Source organism: Callithrix jacchus, chromosome 17, assembly GCF_049354715.1.
Source record: "Callithrix jacchus isolate 240 chromosome 17, calJac240_pri, whole genome shotgun sequence".
Classification (NCBI taxonomy): Eukaryota; Metazoa; Chordata; class Mammalia; order Primates; family Cebidae; genus Callithrix; species Callithrix jacchus.
In genome coordinates this window covers 35,931,221-35,945,341 of record NC_133518.1, presented here as the reverse complement: position 1 = coordinate 35,945,341, position 14,121 = coordinate 35,931,221, and positions in this window count along the sequence as shown.

Here is a 14,121-nt window from a genome sequence, read left to right as displayed (position 1 = left end):
ACACTTATTTCTTATTTTCTTTTCCTCATTCAGTGTGTTGGGTGCTGTGGTGGCCAGTCTCCAAGGTGGTTCCTGGTGATCCCTGCCTCCTGTGTAGTCCCTTCCCATCTTGTATCATTGTTGCTTGGTGTAACCAATAGAATATGAAAGAAGGAATAATAGGTAACTTCCAAGATCAGGTATAAAAGACTGCAGCTTCCACCTTGGGCTCTCTTCCTCTCACTCTCTCTGGAAGAAGCCAGCTGCCTTATTGTAAAAAGCTCTGTGGAGGCTCACAGTGTGAAGAACCGAAGGCTTCTACCAACAGCTGTGTGGGTGATTTTGGAAGTGGATCCTCGACTCTAGCAAGCTTTAGATGACAGCAGACCCAGCTGACACCTTGACTGTAACCTCTTCTGAGACCCTGAGCCAGAATATTAGCTAATCTGCTCCTGGATTTCTGGCCCACAGAAACTGTGAGAAAAAAACCTGTTGTTTTAAGCTGCTATGTTTTGAAGGAATCTGTTACATAGCAGCAAATAATGAATAAGTGCTTTTCCAATATTACCCCCTGAACAATCCTGAGGGATAGTTACTGTCATATTTCACTTAATCCAAGATGCCTCAATCTGAGGATGACCCATCTATGAACCTTTCTTCTATCTGTGAGCTATTCTATGAAATAGTTAAAAGGGCAAAAAATGCTGCTAATGAATCTCTGACCTGCCATCAGTTGTAAGATAAACTCAAACTTCAGGTATGTTATCGAGTGATGAAAATGTGCATCTTAGAATCGATGACACATATTATCTGCATTTTGTAACAGAGCTTTCTTCTCATGCATTGGGAGAATAAAAGCTTCCTTTCTCATCCCCATTATTCAGCTTCCTGAGGAGTAGCCAGTCAGTATATGCTTGTTGAAAGGTTTTGTTCTTAATAGAGATGGATATAACGTGACTTCTAGGGTAAACCTTGACTCAGCACAGATCTTGTTCTTAACTATTAATCCACATGGGAAATGTTTTGAAGACATAAATTCTTCTAATTCTCATGATAGTCAAAGGAAAGCTCTTTTCCAGATTCTTAATTAGCACTGTCCTCTTCATTTTCTTTTGCTTAATTGAAAATGGACTGCCTGTGTTGCCCTTTAAAACCAGCCTAAGGCAGTTCCCAGCTCCTTAGAATAACTGACACTGAATGTTTTCTCCATGCCAGCATTGTCGCTTACATTACCTAAGCCAGACATTATCTCCTGTCGGACATATGAGGGAAGAGAAGCTGAAGGACGCCTTGAAACTTGCTTAGGATCACAAAACTAAAATGTGATAAAGGCTGGAGTTCTACCAGGCTGCTCTCCCTGCTCCCCTTCCCATGTCATTGCACCTTCTCTAAAGAATGGTAGTGTGGCCTGTCCCTTGGCCTTAAAGGATTTTCATAGCAAAGCAAAAAGGGCAGCCAAGTTGGGTGAGAGTTGTCAGAGACCTCTCAATGTGATTTTTACATGAATAACATGATGTTTCTCATCTTGGGAACACAGAGTGTGTCATAAACATTATCTCATTAGTCCTCACAACACCAGACATTTTCCAACAAATGAGTTAATGTTTGCAGAAAGTCCTTGAGATAGGAAGATTGTAGGCAAAGTATGAATGTTCAGCATTGTCCTAAAGTCTGAACAGCTGTCAACAGGTCACAGCCTTGGAGAGCTCTCCTGTGAAAATGTCAGATCTTTCAGGTCATGGAGATGGAGGCAGGAATAGAGCTGGTCAGGTCCAACAAAGCCATCTCTGGTTTGGGGATGGAATAGATGTATAATTCAGAGTTGCCAAAGGGGATTCCACTGGCAACTCAGATCAATTATTGATCCTGCCTGATAGGCTGAATAGAGATGGATTTCAAAGCCTGGGCTTATTGGCAAAGAGTTCTGGGAATGAGCGGTGATGTTTGCAAAGGGTGCAGAACTGAGAATTAGAAGATATGTTCCAGCAATTTACCATTTTCAGATCAATGATTCTCAATCATGGCTGTATATGAAAATCAACTGAAGAGTTTTTAAAATTACTAGTACCGAGCTATTGCCCCAGATCAAAAGAATCAGAATCTCAGCAAGTGGGACTTGGTTATCTATATATTTTTTAAAGTGCCTGGGTAATTCTAATCTAACTCTAAGTGAGATTCAAGTGGTGAGTGTAACCTAAGTCTAATTGAGTAGCATTCTCTAGGGCAGTAGTTCTCAGCCTTGACAGTACTTTGAGATTACATGGGCTTTATTAAAAACGTACTGATGTCTAGGTCACACCTCATATTTCCTGATGTAATGCATTTGGGGTTTGGCCTAGGCTTTGGGAATTTTGAAAGCTATTAGGTGATATTTTTAATGCAGATTTTATTTTATTTTATTAATTTAATAAGGTTTTATTTTTTCAAATATACAATTGGTTGAACCTGTTCCTGCAACTTCACCAGAAGTTGGAGCACCTTCTCACTAGGTATTTCTGGTGTAAATTATTTGAGCTCCGTGCATTGAAACCAGTTTGATAAGACTTTTACTAACAGGTTCCTGAAGGACTGCCCTGGACAGGCAACTTTTAATCTTCAGTCTCTCAGAGACCTCAGCTTGGGTTATAAGCTTATAGTTGGGACTTCCTTACTCAGTTTGTCATATGTAGCTTTGTCAAACAAGACTAGGTTATTGAGCTGTCCCAAACTTTGCCTTTGGACCACTTCTTTTTGGCCTTGCTGTCAGATTTGTTCACAGGGTCTCTGTCTTTCTCGGCTGATTTCCAGTGTCTTTCTTCTTCTTGTCATCCTTGGGCTGATGCCCAGGGAGCAGCAGCACCCACTTCAACCTCGCTAATATGTCAGACAAAAAGCTGTTTAGTTTCAAGATCCCTTTTAAGTTCACAGCAAAATTGAACTGAAAGTAAAGAGGGTTCAGCTCACATATACCTTCTTTCCCCACCCCCAACCCCACGGCCACCTCCATACACACAAAATCTCCCTCAATTCCAACATCCTGCATCGGACAGTAAATTAGCTACAATTGATGAACTTCCATTGACACATCATTATCACTAAAAGTTCGTAATTTACATTAGAGTTCACTTGGCATTATATATTCAATGGACTTGAACAAATGAATAATGACATATATCCACCATTATAATGTCATACAGAGTAGCTTCACTCTCTCAAAAATCCTCTGTGCTCCACCTATTCCTCCCTCCCTCCTCACTAACCCCTGGCAATCACTGATCTGTTTACGGTCTCCATAGTGTTGCCTTTTCCATGGCTTACAACTGGAATAATACCATATGTAGTCTTTTCAAATTGGCTTCTTTCATACACACACACACACACACACACACACACACATACATTTAAGGTTCCTCTGTATCTTTTCATCACTTTATAGATCATTTCTTTTTAGTCCTAGATAGTATCCCACAGCCCAGAAGTCTAGCTATACCATGGTTTATTTACTCATTTACCTACTGAAGGGTATCCTGGTTATTTCCAAGTTTTGGTAACCATAACTAAAGCTGCTATGAACAGCCATGCACAGGTTTTGTGTGAACATAAGATTTCTGCTTATTTGGGTAAATACCAAGGAGTGTAATTACTGGATTGCATGGTAAGAGTATATTTAGTTTTGTCTTCCAAAACTGCATTCCCATCAGCGATGGATGAAAACTCTTCTTACTCCACATCCTCATCTGTATTTGGTGTTGTCAGTGTTAAGGATTTTGGCCATTCTAATAGGATTATAATGGCATCTTGTTTTAATTCGCAATCTCGAATGACCTCTGCTGTTGAACATCTTTTCAGATGCCTATTTGTCTTCTGTATATATTTTTTGATGACATGTCTGGTCAGGTCTTTCACTCACTTTTTAATCAGGGTGTTCATTTTCTTATGTTGAGTTTTGAGAGTTCTTTGTATATTTTGCATAACAGCCCTTCAACCGATATGTATTTTGCAAATATTCTCTTCCAATCTGTTATTTGTGTTCTGATTCCTTTTGATAGTGTCTTTCATAGAGCTGAAGTTTTTAATTTTAGTGAAGTCCAACTTGTCAATTATTTCTTTTATAGATTGTGCCCTGGGTGTTATATCTTAAAAAGTCATCTTCATAGGTCATCTATGCTTTCTATAATGTTATCTTTTAGGAGTTTTATAACTTTACATTTCGCATTTAGGCCTATGATCTATTTTGAATTAATTTTTATGAAAGGTGTAAGTTCTGTGTCTGTATTCTTTTTTTCTGGCACGTGACATTCAGTTGTTTCAACATCATTTATTGAAAAAGACTGTCCTTTATTGTATTGACTTTGTTCCTTTGTCAAAGATCAGTTGACTATATTTCAGTGAGTTGATTTCTGGGCTCTATTCTGTTTCATTGATCTATGGTTCCATTCTTTCACCACTACCATATTGTCTTGATGTCTGTAGCTTTTATAGTAAATCTTGAAGTCAGACAGTTCAGTGCTCTAATGCTGCTCTTCTGCAACATTGTGTTGGCCACTCTGGATCTTTTGTCTCTCCATATAAACTTTAAAATCCCTTTTGACACCCATGAAATGACTTGCTGGTATCGCATCAAACTAAAAGGCTTTGCACAGCAAAGAAAACAATTAACGAAATGAGAAGGCAATATATGAAACGAGAGAAAATATTTGCAAATTATGTATCTGATAAGTGATTAATGTCTATAATCTATAGGGAATTTAATAGCAATAAGCAAACAAACCTGAATAGACATTTTTCCAGAGAAGATATTCAAATGGCCAATAGGTATATGAAAAGGTGCTCAGTATTACTGATCATAATGAAAATGCAAATCAAAACCGCAGTGCTGTATCACCTCACACCTGTTAGGATGACTATTACCAAAAAGACAAGCAATAACAAATATTGTCAAGGTTGTGGAGAAAAGGGAACCTTTGTACACTGTTGGTGGGAATGTAAATTAGTACAGTCATTATGGAAAACAGTATGAAGTTTCCTCAAAAAATTAAAACTAGAACTAATATATAATATAGCAATCTAAATTCTGTGTATATTAATGCATTCAAAGGAAGTGAAATCAGTACCTTGATGAGATATCTATACTTCCATGTTAATTGTAATTTAAGTATCCATTGACAGATGAATAAAGAAAATATATATGTGAAATATTTTAAGTAATAAAAAACAAGCACATTTTTCAATTTTCAACAACATGGGTGAAACTTGAAGGACATTGTGCTAAGTGAAATAAGCCAGACACAGAAAGAAAAAAATACTGCATGATCTCACTCATGTAAAATCTAAAAAAGTTGAACTTACAGAAGCAGAGGATAGAATGGTGGATTCCAGGGACTTGATGGTGGAGAAAATCAGGAGATGTTGGCAAAAGATAGACTTTAGGATATAAGATAAATAAGTTCTGAGGATCTAATGTACAGCATGGTGGTTATAGTTTATACTACTGTATTGTATACTTGAAATTTGCTAAGAGGGTAGATTGTAAATGTCCTCACTACACATGCAAGTGCACACACACACACACACACACACACACAGAGAAATGGTAACTATGTGGAGTGATGGATGTGTTAATTAATCTAATTGTAATTAACCGGGTGGGGTGGCTCACATCTGTAATCCCAGCATTTTGGGAGGCCTAGACAGGCAGATCACCTGAGGTCAGGAGTTCGAGACCAACCTGGCCAACATGGTGAAACCCATCTCTACTAAAAATACAATTAGCTGGGCATGGTGGCAGATGCCTGTAGTCCCAGCTACTCAGGAGGCTGAAACAGGAGAATCACTTGAACCTGGAAGGTGGAGGTTGCAGTGAGCAAAGATTGTGCCACCGCACTCCAGCACTCCAGCCTGAGTGACAAGAGCAAAACTCAGTCTCAAAAAAAAAAAACCGTGGTAATCAATTCACAATTTATATGTGTGTCATATCATCACATCCTATATCTTGAATATATAAAATTTTTGTTTATTCAGTTATACTTCAATAAAACTGTGAGGAAGAATCCCAGAGTTCATGATTTGTGTGAGGAAGGGGAAAATGAGGCAAGAACTAAGGAAGTGATTGTATAATATAACTACGGTTCTAATTTTTGTCATGGACAAAATAATAATCATATCTGAAACATAACTTTATAGTGTATGATGAATTTTCATGTGGGATCTAATTTAACCATCCCAATCTTGGTGGGTAGGTAGAGGTAATATTCTCATCTCTGTTTTACAGATTAGGAAACTAAGGCTCAGATAGAAAAAGTGGCTTGTCCAAGATCAGCAACGATGACCCAAACAAAAGGTTCTTGAGTGAAGCCCAGCACCCTTACTGTTTCTTGAGTTATTCAAGTCATTTTGTTGCTCAGCTACTTAAAGGTACTTTCCATGTACTTCAGCATAGTTGTCATTTAATTCTCTGTGACATTAAAGAGAGAATAATTTCCAAAAAAAATTAATATTCACAAAGAATAAAAATGCCTGCTTGGAAAAAAAATGCATACTTCTGGTCTGTGGGAACTGTTTAGTTTGCTTTACCTTTAAACCTGTTCCTAAGTGTTGCCAATGGGAGAGTGGAAGATGAGGAGCCATTGAAAGGGTAGTGCTTAAGGAGGATCCAAGGAGCCTCTGCAGCCCTCCTCATTCTTTTCCTCTACACCTGAGCCCAGTTACCCCACCTGCCATGGCTCTACAACCATGAAACCCTGATGCTGTCACATGCGTAAGGAGCCCTGACAATGTGGACATGGATATTTCTCTCATTATGCAAAATGAGAATCACTGTGGCCCCCAGTGTGATACTTCCTTGGGCCAAGAAAACACCCGATTGCTTTCAGGTTGCCTGACTAACAGGGCACCTTAGTGCTCTGGCCAGGGACACTGAAGACTGAATCACCTCGCTTGCCTTTGCAGAAACTCTTTACTAATATGTTATTTCATTTCCGTCTTTTTCCAACCCTAAGCTTTGTGTGCCCTTCATCCACAGCATGTCCTTGCCCCCCATACCTCTACTCTCATGATAAGAGTGTGCATAGGCAAATGTACATGGTAGTCTCTGTTCAACCTCTGGAGAGGCCTGTAGGTGACATATACTATTGCCCACACTTACATACAAGCATGTAATCCCTATGATAAGCGCCACTGGGGCTAAGAAATATAGTTGAGTGATATTTATATCTTTGAAATTCTGTTTTCTCTCCCACTTAGAGAAGACTCTTACAAGTCAGCTACAATAGGAGTTCTTTTCTCCAAAGTTGTCACATTGGAAATCAGGACTCCCCTTACAAACCCAGGGAGCTGAATTGTTTAAAGGACACATAATATTTTCCTAAAGAATTGGAGCCAGAACAACAGGCAGAAGCCCTGCAGACCCATGTGAGTGCGGAAGACACAAAGCGCATCCCTGTTTCCATCCATTGAACAGGCAGCAGCTAATAATGTGAGGAATTTTCTTCTCTCATCCTAAGCTTTTGGTTGTCATCGAAGTACTCTTCTGAATTCCATCTACCTCTTGTTGTTTAACGAGAATTTAATATGTTTCCAGCTCTATGTGTTTTGTTATATCTGCTATACATTCTCTTCCTAAAGCTGTAATCCTAGGGTCTGATAGTTAAATAATTCAGAAGTTTTGAGTTAAATAGCTTTTTACAACAAGAATTTTCAGAGCTAGTGGAATGTCCATTCGTGTAGTGAATCTTTGAAAAAAGTTTATATGATATGTGTTATTTCCCAGACTGGGAAATAGTGTATCTCATAAGACATGTTTCGTTCAAAAGATGCTGCTGAGGCCTTCTGGGCATCTCATAAGACATGCTTAGTTCAGAAGATGCTGCTGAAGTCTCAGAGACTGCTATCTCTTTCTCTGTTACAAGTTGAGTCGCATCTCCTTTAAAAAAGACATGTTGAAGTCCTAACACTTTAGAAAGTGACCTTTTTTGGAAATACAGTCTTCACAGAGGTAATCAAGTTAAAATGAAGTCATTAGAGTGAGCCCTAATGCAATATGACTGGTGTCCCTACAAAAAGCAGAAAATTTGGACAGAGAGTGAGGCATGGGGAGAAGGAGGACAATGTGAGGAGGCACAGGGAGAAGATGGTCATCTACAAGCTGAGGAATGTCTGACATTTCCGGAAGCTAGGAGAGAGGTCTGTAACAGATCTGTTCCCAGCGTCTTCAGAGGGAGCATGAGCATGCTGAGACCTTGATTTCAGATTTCTGGCCTCCAGAAACATAAGACAATAAATTTCTGCTTTTCTAAGCCACCTACCAGTTTGCCCATACTTTGTTTTGGCAGCCCTAGGAAACTAATATGTTCTTCTAGCTGACGGTGAGTAAATCAGGCTCAGTTTCTTCCCTCTTTACTTCTTTATTTTTTAAAATATATTTGAAAATTTCTATCATAAGTATAAAATTAATAAAAATACCCATTTATCTGAATTTCCATTGTAATAGAGGTATCAATTTTTACCTAGGCAAATAGCCAGCTACATTAGAAACAAACTTTTTCAGCAAATGACCACAGAATCAACATTATAGGCTTTGTGTGACATGTAGTCTCTGTCAGATACTCAACTCTGCCATTATAGGAGAAAAGCAACCATACACAACATGTAAACAAATCAGTGTTACTGTGTTCCCTTTAAATTCTATTGACAAAGTAAGCAGCAGATCAGATTTGGCCTATGGGCCACAGGTTGCTGACCCCTGAATACTGAGCACCGACTATATGCCAGGCATTATTCTAGAAGTTGGCAATGCAACAGTGAGCAACATAGTCAAGGTTTCTGCTCTCATAGAGTCTGGAAAATCTTGTTCACAGCTGTGTCCTTAGCACCTTGTGCAGTGCATGACATACAATGAGCAATCCATAAATACTGAATCAGTGAGTGACTGGAAGTCCCCCAGGCAGGAAGAGATGAGCCAAGCCTTAAGAGTGCTAGGCTAGAGGAAAACTCTGGGACCCCCCTGGGATGGTAACTAGAGCAAAACAAAAGAAGCTCCATTAGTAGATTGATTTCCTAACAAAAAGCAAACAAACAAACAGGCAAACAAAAAAACACACAAGCAAACATCAGTGAGTTCTTATATATACCAAATGCACCAAAAGACATGTACAAAAATGATCACAGCAACATATTTCCTAAGATCCCAAAACTGAAAACAACTCAAATATCCATCAATAGAATAATGAATATTATTCTATTCCATTGCAACATTTCACACACAAGTTTTGTGTTATTTATTTATTTATTTTTCATGTCAATGAATTCAAAGGAATCACACATAGGTTTTATATAGAAACAACACTGCAGTTCCCTAAGAGGTGCCTTTTCAAGATACCTATGTTCACTAGTTGTAGCCTACAAGTAGAAGGCTCTGTGTCAAGCATTCCATTAGCTACTAATTCTCACCACACCCTTCTTTGTTACATGGGTACAGATATCCTTGATTCCTGTGCAAGACTAAGGACCAATTGCAATGGCCACACCTATCTCAGGTGACAGATGATGGGAAGAGTTTGAAAACAAAACCAAGGTAGTAAGGCTGGGATTTCTTAGAATACCTAACTCCATATTGTCTAAGGCAATCCCTTGGCTAAAGCAGTAGTTCTATAACTACGTTCAGCTCCTTAATAATTGCTGACCACTATTAAACTTTTAACCTTTTTTAAAAATTACTTTTTAACATACCATAAAATGCACACAAAAATGTACAGCTTAATAAATTTTTACACTTGTTCACCCCACGTAGCCACCAGCCAGAGCAAGATACAGGGTATTTCCAGCACCTGAGAGACTCCCTCCTACCCTCTCCCAGGCCATATGCAACCTACCACCACCACTACACACACTCAAAGTAACTATGGTTCTGATTTCTATCATTATAGATTTGTTTTGTCTGGTCTTGAACTTCATATACATTGGTTCATAAAGTATGTTTTCCTTTGTGTCTGGGTTTCTCACCCAAATATTATGCTATTGAATGCTGGCTCCCAAAATATCACCAGAACAATCTGTTGATAAGATAAAGCTGAGTGTATTGCTTACTGCAGTGAGGGAGAATACCATCATGAAAAAGCTTTGGTGGTGTCTTGGAGGGAGAGGGAAAAGGGATTTGAGATTTTGATTCTGGGTTAAGGTTATTCTTTTAATGGGGAGACCTAAATAGGATTGGTAAAGATTATGATACAATTGTTTAAGACTGGTGGAAACAGCAAGGCGAGGACTTTGAGGTAGGGGGTTCAAAGGCTCTTGAGATATAAACTGTTAATGTTTTCTATTGAGGAGATGGTGGCTCTTTCAGAGAGTTCCAATAATAAATAATAAAGTTATTTGCTTAGGAAAGCACCTCCTGGAATAGTAAAACTGTGCTCAAGAAGAGTATGGAAGCATAAAACCATGTGAATGTCAACAGTAAGCTGTGGAGCAGTTTATGGTTTTCGTTCTCAGTGACCAAGTTGTGTGAGTTTTGGAGGAGGAGGGAATAGATGGTTTGGGTTCTTAATATTCATGAGATTCATTCATATTGTTTCATGTATTGAATATATGACAATTTATTATATGAGTATCATCTACTATCTGAGACAAGAATGTCCATTTCAATTGGCCCTTAGTCTTGCACGTGACTCAAGGATATCTGTACATATGTAACAATGAGGGTGTGGTGAGAATTAGTAGCCAGTAGAATGCTTGTCACAGAGCCTTCTAGTTGCAGGCTGCAAGTACTGAACACAGGTACCTGAAATGGCACCTCTTGGGGAGCTGTAGTGTTGCTCCCATATTAAAATCTGTGTGTGAAATGTTCATGAGGGATCTACTGTCTCCATCTCGAGGAGTTAGCTACATTAGCTGAGATTACATCCATAATTTTTGTGTCCTCAAACTGGGGGGCAGGGAGGGAGGAGATATTGTTTTGATTCTATTTATTTATTTATTTGAGATGGATTCTCACTCTGTCACTCAGGCTGGAGTGCGGTGGCACCATCTTGGCTCACTGCAACCTCGGCCTCCTGGGTTCAAGCGATTTTCCTGTCTCAGCCTCCCCAGTAGCTACGATTACAGGCACGCACCACCACACCTGGCTAACTTTTGTATTTTTAGTAGAGATGGGGTTTCAGTTTCACCATGTTGGCCTGGCTGATCTCAAACTCCTGACCTCAGGTGATCCACCCGCCTTGGCCTCCCGAAATGCTGGGATTACAGGCATGAGCCACTGCACCCAGCCTTGATTCTCATTATTTACAAGATTCATCCATGTTGTCTCATGCAGCAGTAGTTTTTTTAATTGCTGTGTATTAGGAAAATATGTGTGTGTGTGAAAGAGAGAGAGAGACAGAGCAAATGATCAATTCTAGGAAGTAACATGAAATCTAGGTCCAGAAAAACCTAGTAGACTTCTTTAACTACAATAATTAAAATATGTGTCTAAATAGGCCAGGGCTTGCATACACAAAATATTTAATGTTAAAAGAGAAGGAGGGATGGGCACAGTGTCTCACGCCAGTAATCCCAGCACTTTGGGAGACTGAGGTGGGAGGATCACAAGGTCAGGAGTTCGAGACCAGTCTAGCCAACATAGTGAAACCCTGTCTCTACTAAAAAATTTAAAAATGAACTGGGCATGATGGTGGGCACCTGTAGTCCCAGCTATTCAGGAGGCTGAGGGAGAAGAATCACTTGAACTTGGGAGGTGGAGGTTTCAGTGAGCCAAGATTGTGCCACTGCACTCCAGCCTGGGTGACAGAGTATGACTTCATTCCCCCCACGTCCCACAAAAAAAAAAAGAAGGAACAATTTATACTAGCTTGGGATGAGTGCCTCAATTTCTCTCTTTGTTAAGGCAAATTGGATCATTTCCACAAACTGGGCTGGGCCAAGTTCAATAAAAATATGCAATTGTTAACCCTCCTCTTGCCTCAGAAAATTAAAATAAGGAAAATCCAGGCTGTGCTACACAAAGCCCTGATAGAAAGTCAATGCTCAAAGTAAAGGTATGTCATTACTTTCATTTTTTAAATTATTTTTATTTTTATTTTTGCATTCACTTAGGGCATATACTTTCATTTTTAAAATACAGAAAACAGGTACATGGTTGATGTTTGTAAAAATCTTACTTAGTGGCTAGACTAGGTAGAAACTGTACACTTAACATTTCCCAACACGGAATAGAAATTATGGCCTCCCCATTATATTTTTAGCCTGTGGTTACTGCCAGCCTCACCTGGCCCCTCCCTTCACCTAATTGCAGGCATAATTATTCCCCCGTATTTATTGTAGGATGACTCCTCTGTCCAAGCACAAGAACAGTGGTTTTCTCACATACCTGGGGAGTTCCCTTAAAGACTGTCGACTGCTCCCTGTATTATTTTAGGGCTGAATCTTTCTTCTCATCTCATTTTTGTTTTATTTCCAAAAGTAATATGTGTTTATGGTAGAAATTTCAGAAAGTATAGATAAGCAAAATGAATCAAGACAAAAATCACATAAAATCTGATTGTAATTCCTTTTCAGTAATATATTTAAATATTATTTAAAATATACATATACCTAGTAGGGAGAGATATAGAATCCTTCTTTTCTATATTTTTGTAACTTTCTCTTTCATGTAATGTTGTGTGGTTCATACCATTTACCCTGATTTAACAGCCACTGACTACATTTATCAAGCTAATTCCTTGTTATCAGACATTTAGGCTCTTGTCATTTTTCCTGGTGTTACAAACAATACTCCCATAATTATTCCTGGAATCTGATCTATTGTGAACATCCTTGATGATTCTCTTAAAATAAATTTCTACAAGTAAAAATACTTAGCTAAAGGATGTGCAGGTTTTACATATTTTGACACATATCACCAAATGGCTTTTCTGAAAAGTTGCATCAAATCCCATATCTGTTCTCACCATGGGTAAGCATCAGAGAAAACAATAAAAAAGATCTCGCACACATACAAGAAACTCAAATTGTGATGAAGGTAACATTCTATCAATTTTCCAAGATTTCAATACATGAGATTTGTTTTATGTAGGAATGTATGTGTAAATTGGGTAACTACGGTAAATTGACACTCAGAGGCCATGTGTACTATCCAAGTGATTCAGATTCTACAGTAATTTGTATTGTTTTAATGTTGCCAGGTAAGAATGAGCTGTTTTGGTACAATCCCTGAGGGAGTTTCCAGCCAAATTGAAAGGCCTAGAATATTACAAACCCCAGGAGGATAGGCTATAAACAGAACTTAACAAGGGTGTAAGGTAATTGGTGTAAGCTAGTTCCTTCAGGTGAGGACAATGTCTGCTATTAAGGGACTCACAAACAAGGGGAAATGTTGAGTCACTTAAATTTAGGCTCTGGGATAGGATGACTGAGGGTCACAGGGGCCTATCAAAGTCCCGATTAGGCCAGTGGAGTATCTGAGTCCCAGTGTGGGACGGGAGGAAGACTCTCACCCCGAGGCCGTCGTGACAGAGGAGGTAGATGAGGCAGAGGAGAGGAGAAGGGAAAACACAGTGTTCATGTTACACTGACTTGGATTCGAATCTGTTTTTTGTTTTCGTTTTTGTTTTTTTTTTTTTGCTACAGTTTTTCATTTGCTAAAGATGTGGCCTTGGACAGATTATTTAACCTCACTGAGTTTTGAGTCTATTAAATAGAGGCAAGTAATACCTTCTTTCTCAATCAGTCCTTTCACTCTATTTGTTTCTCACAGAACACAAAGCAGTTCAAAAGTCCTCTTGTTAGAAATTTATGAGGGCTGTTTAGAGATTTCAGTGGAATAATATGTGTAAAACTAATTACAATAAGTGACATACTGAAGGGACTCAAGAAATTGTTGCTGTTATTGTGATAATGGTTGGTAATTATTATTGCCATGTCCTTTGAGGATAGATTTAGGACAAAAATGATGCTTATGACTGATTGTTGTGCCTTTTTTTTTTTGGATCCGCTATTACAGGGTTTTTAATCTGGTGTCTAAGAACTCCCAAAAGACCCCATAAATAAATATCTGGGGGAGAGGAGTGTTACACTTAGATGGGAAAGTAGGATCATTTTTTTCACTAACTTATAACAAAAATTTAGTATTTCCTTTAATTATGACTATGCAACAAACCAGAGTAGCATCAGTAA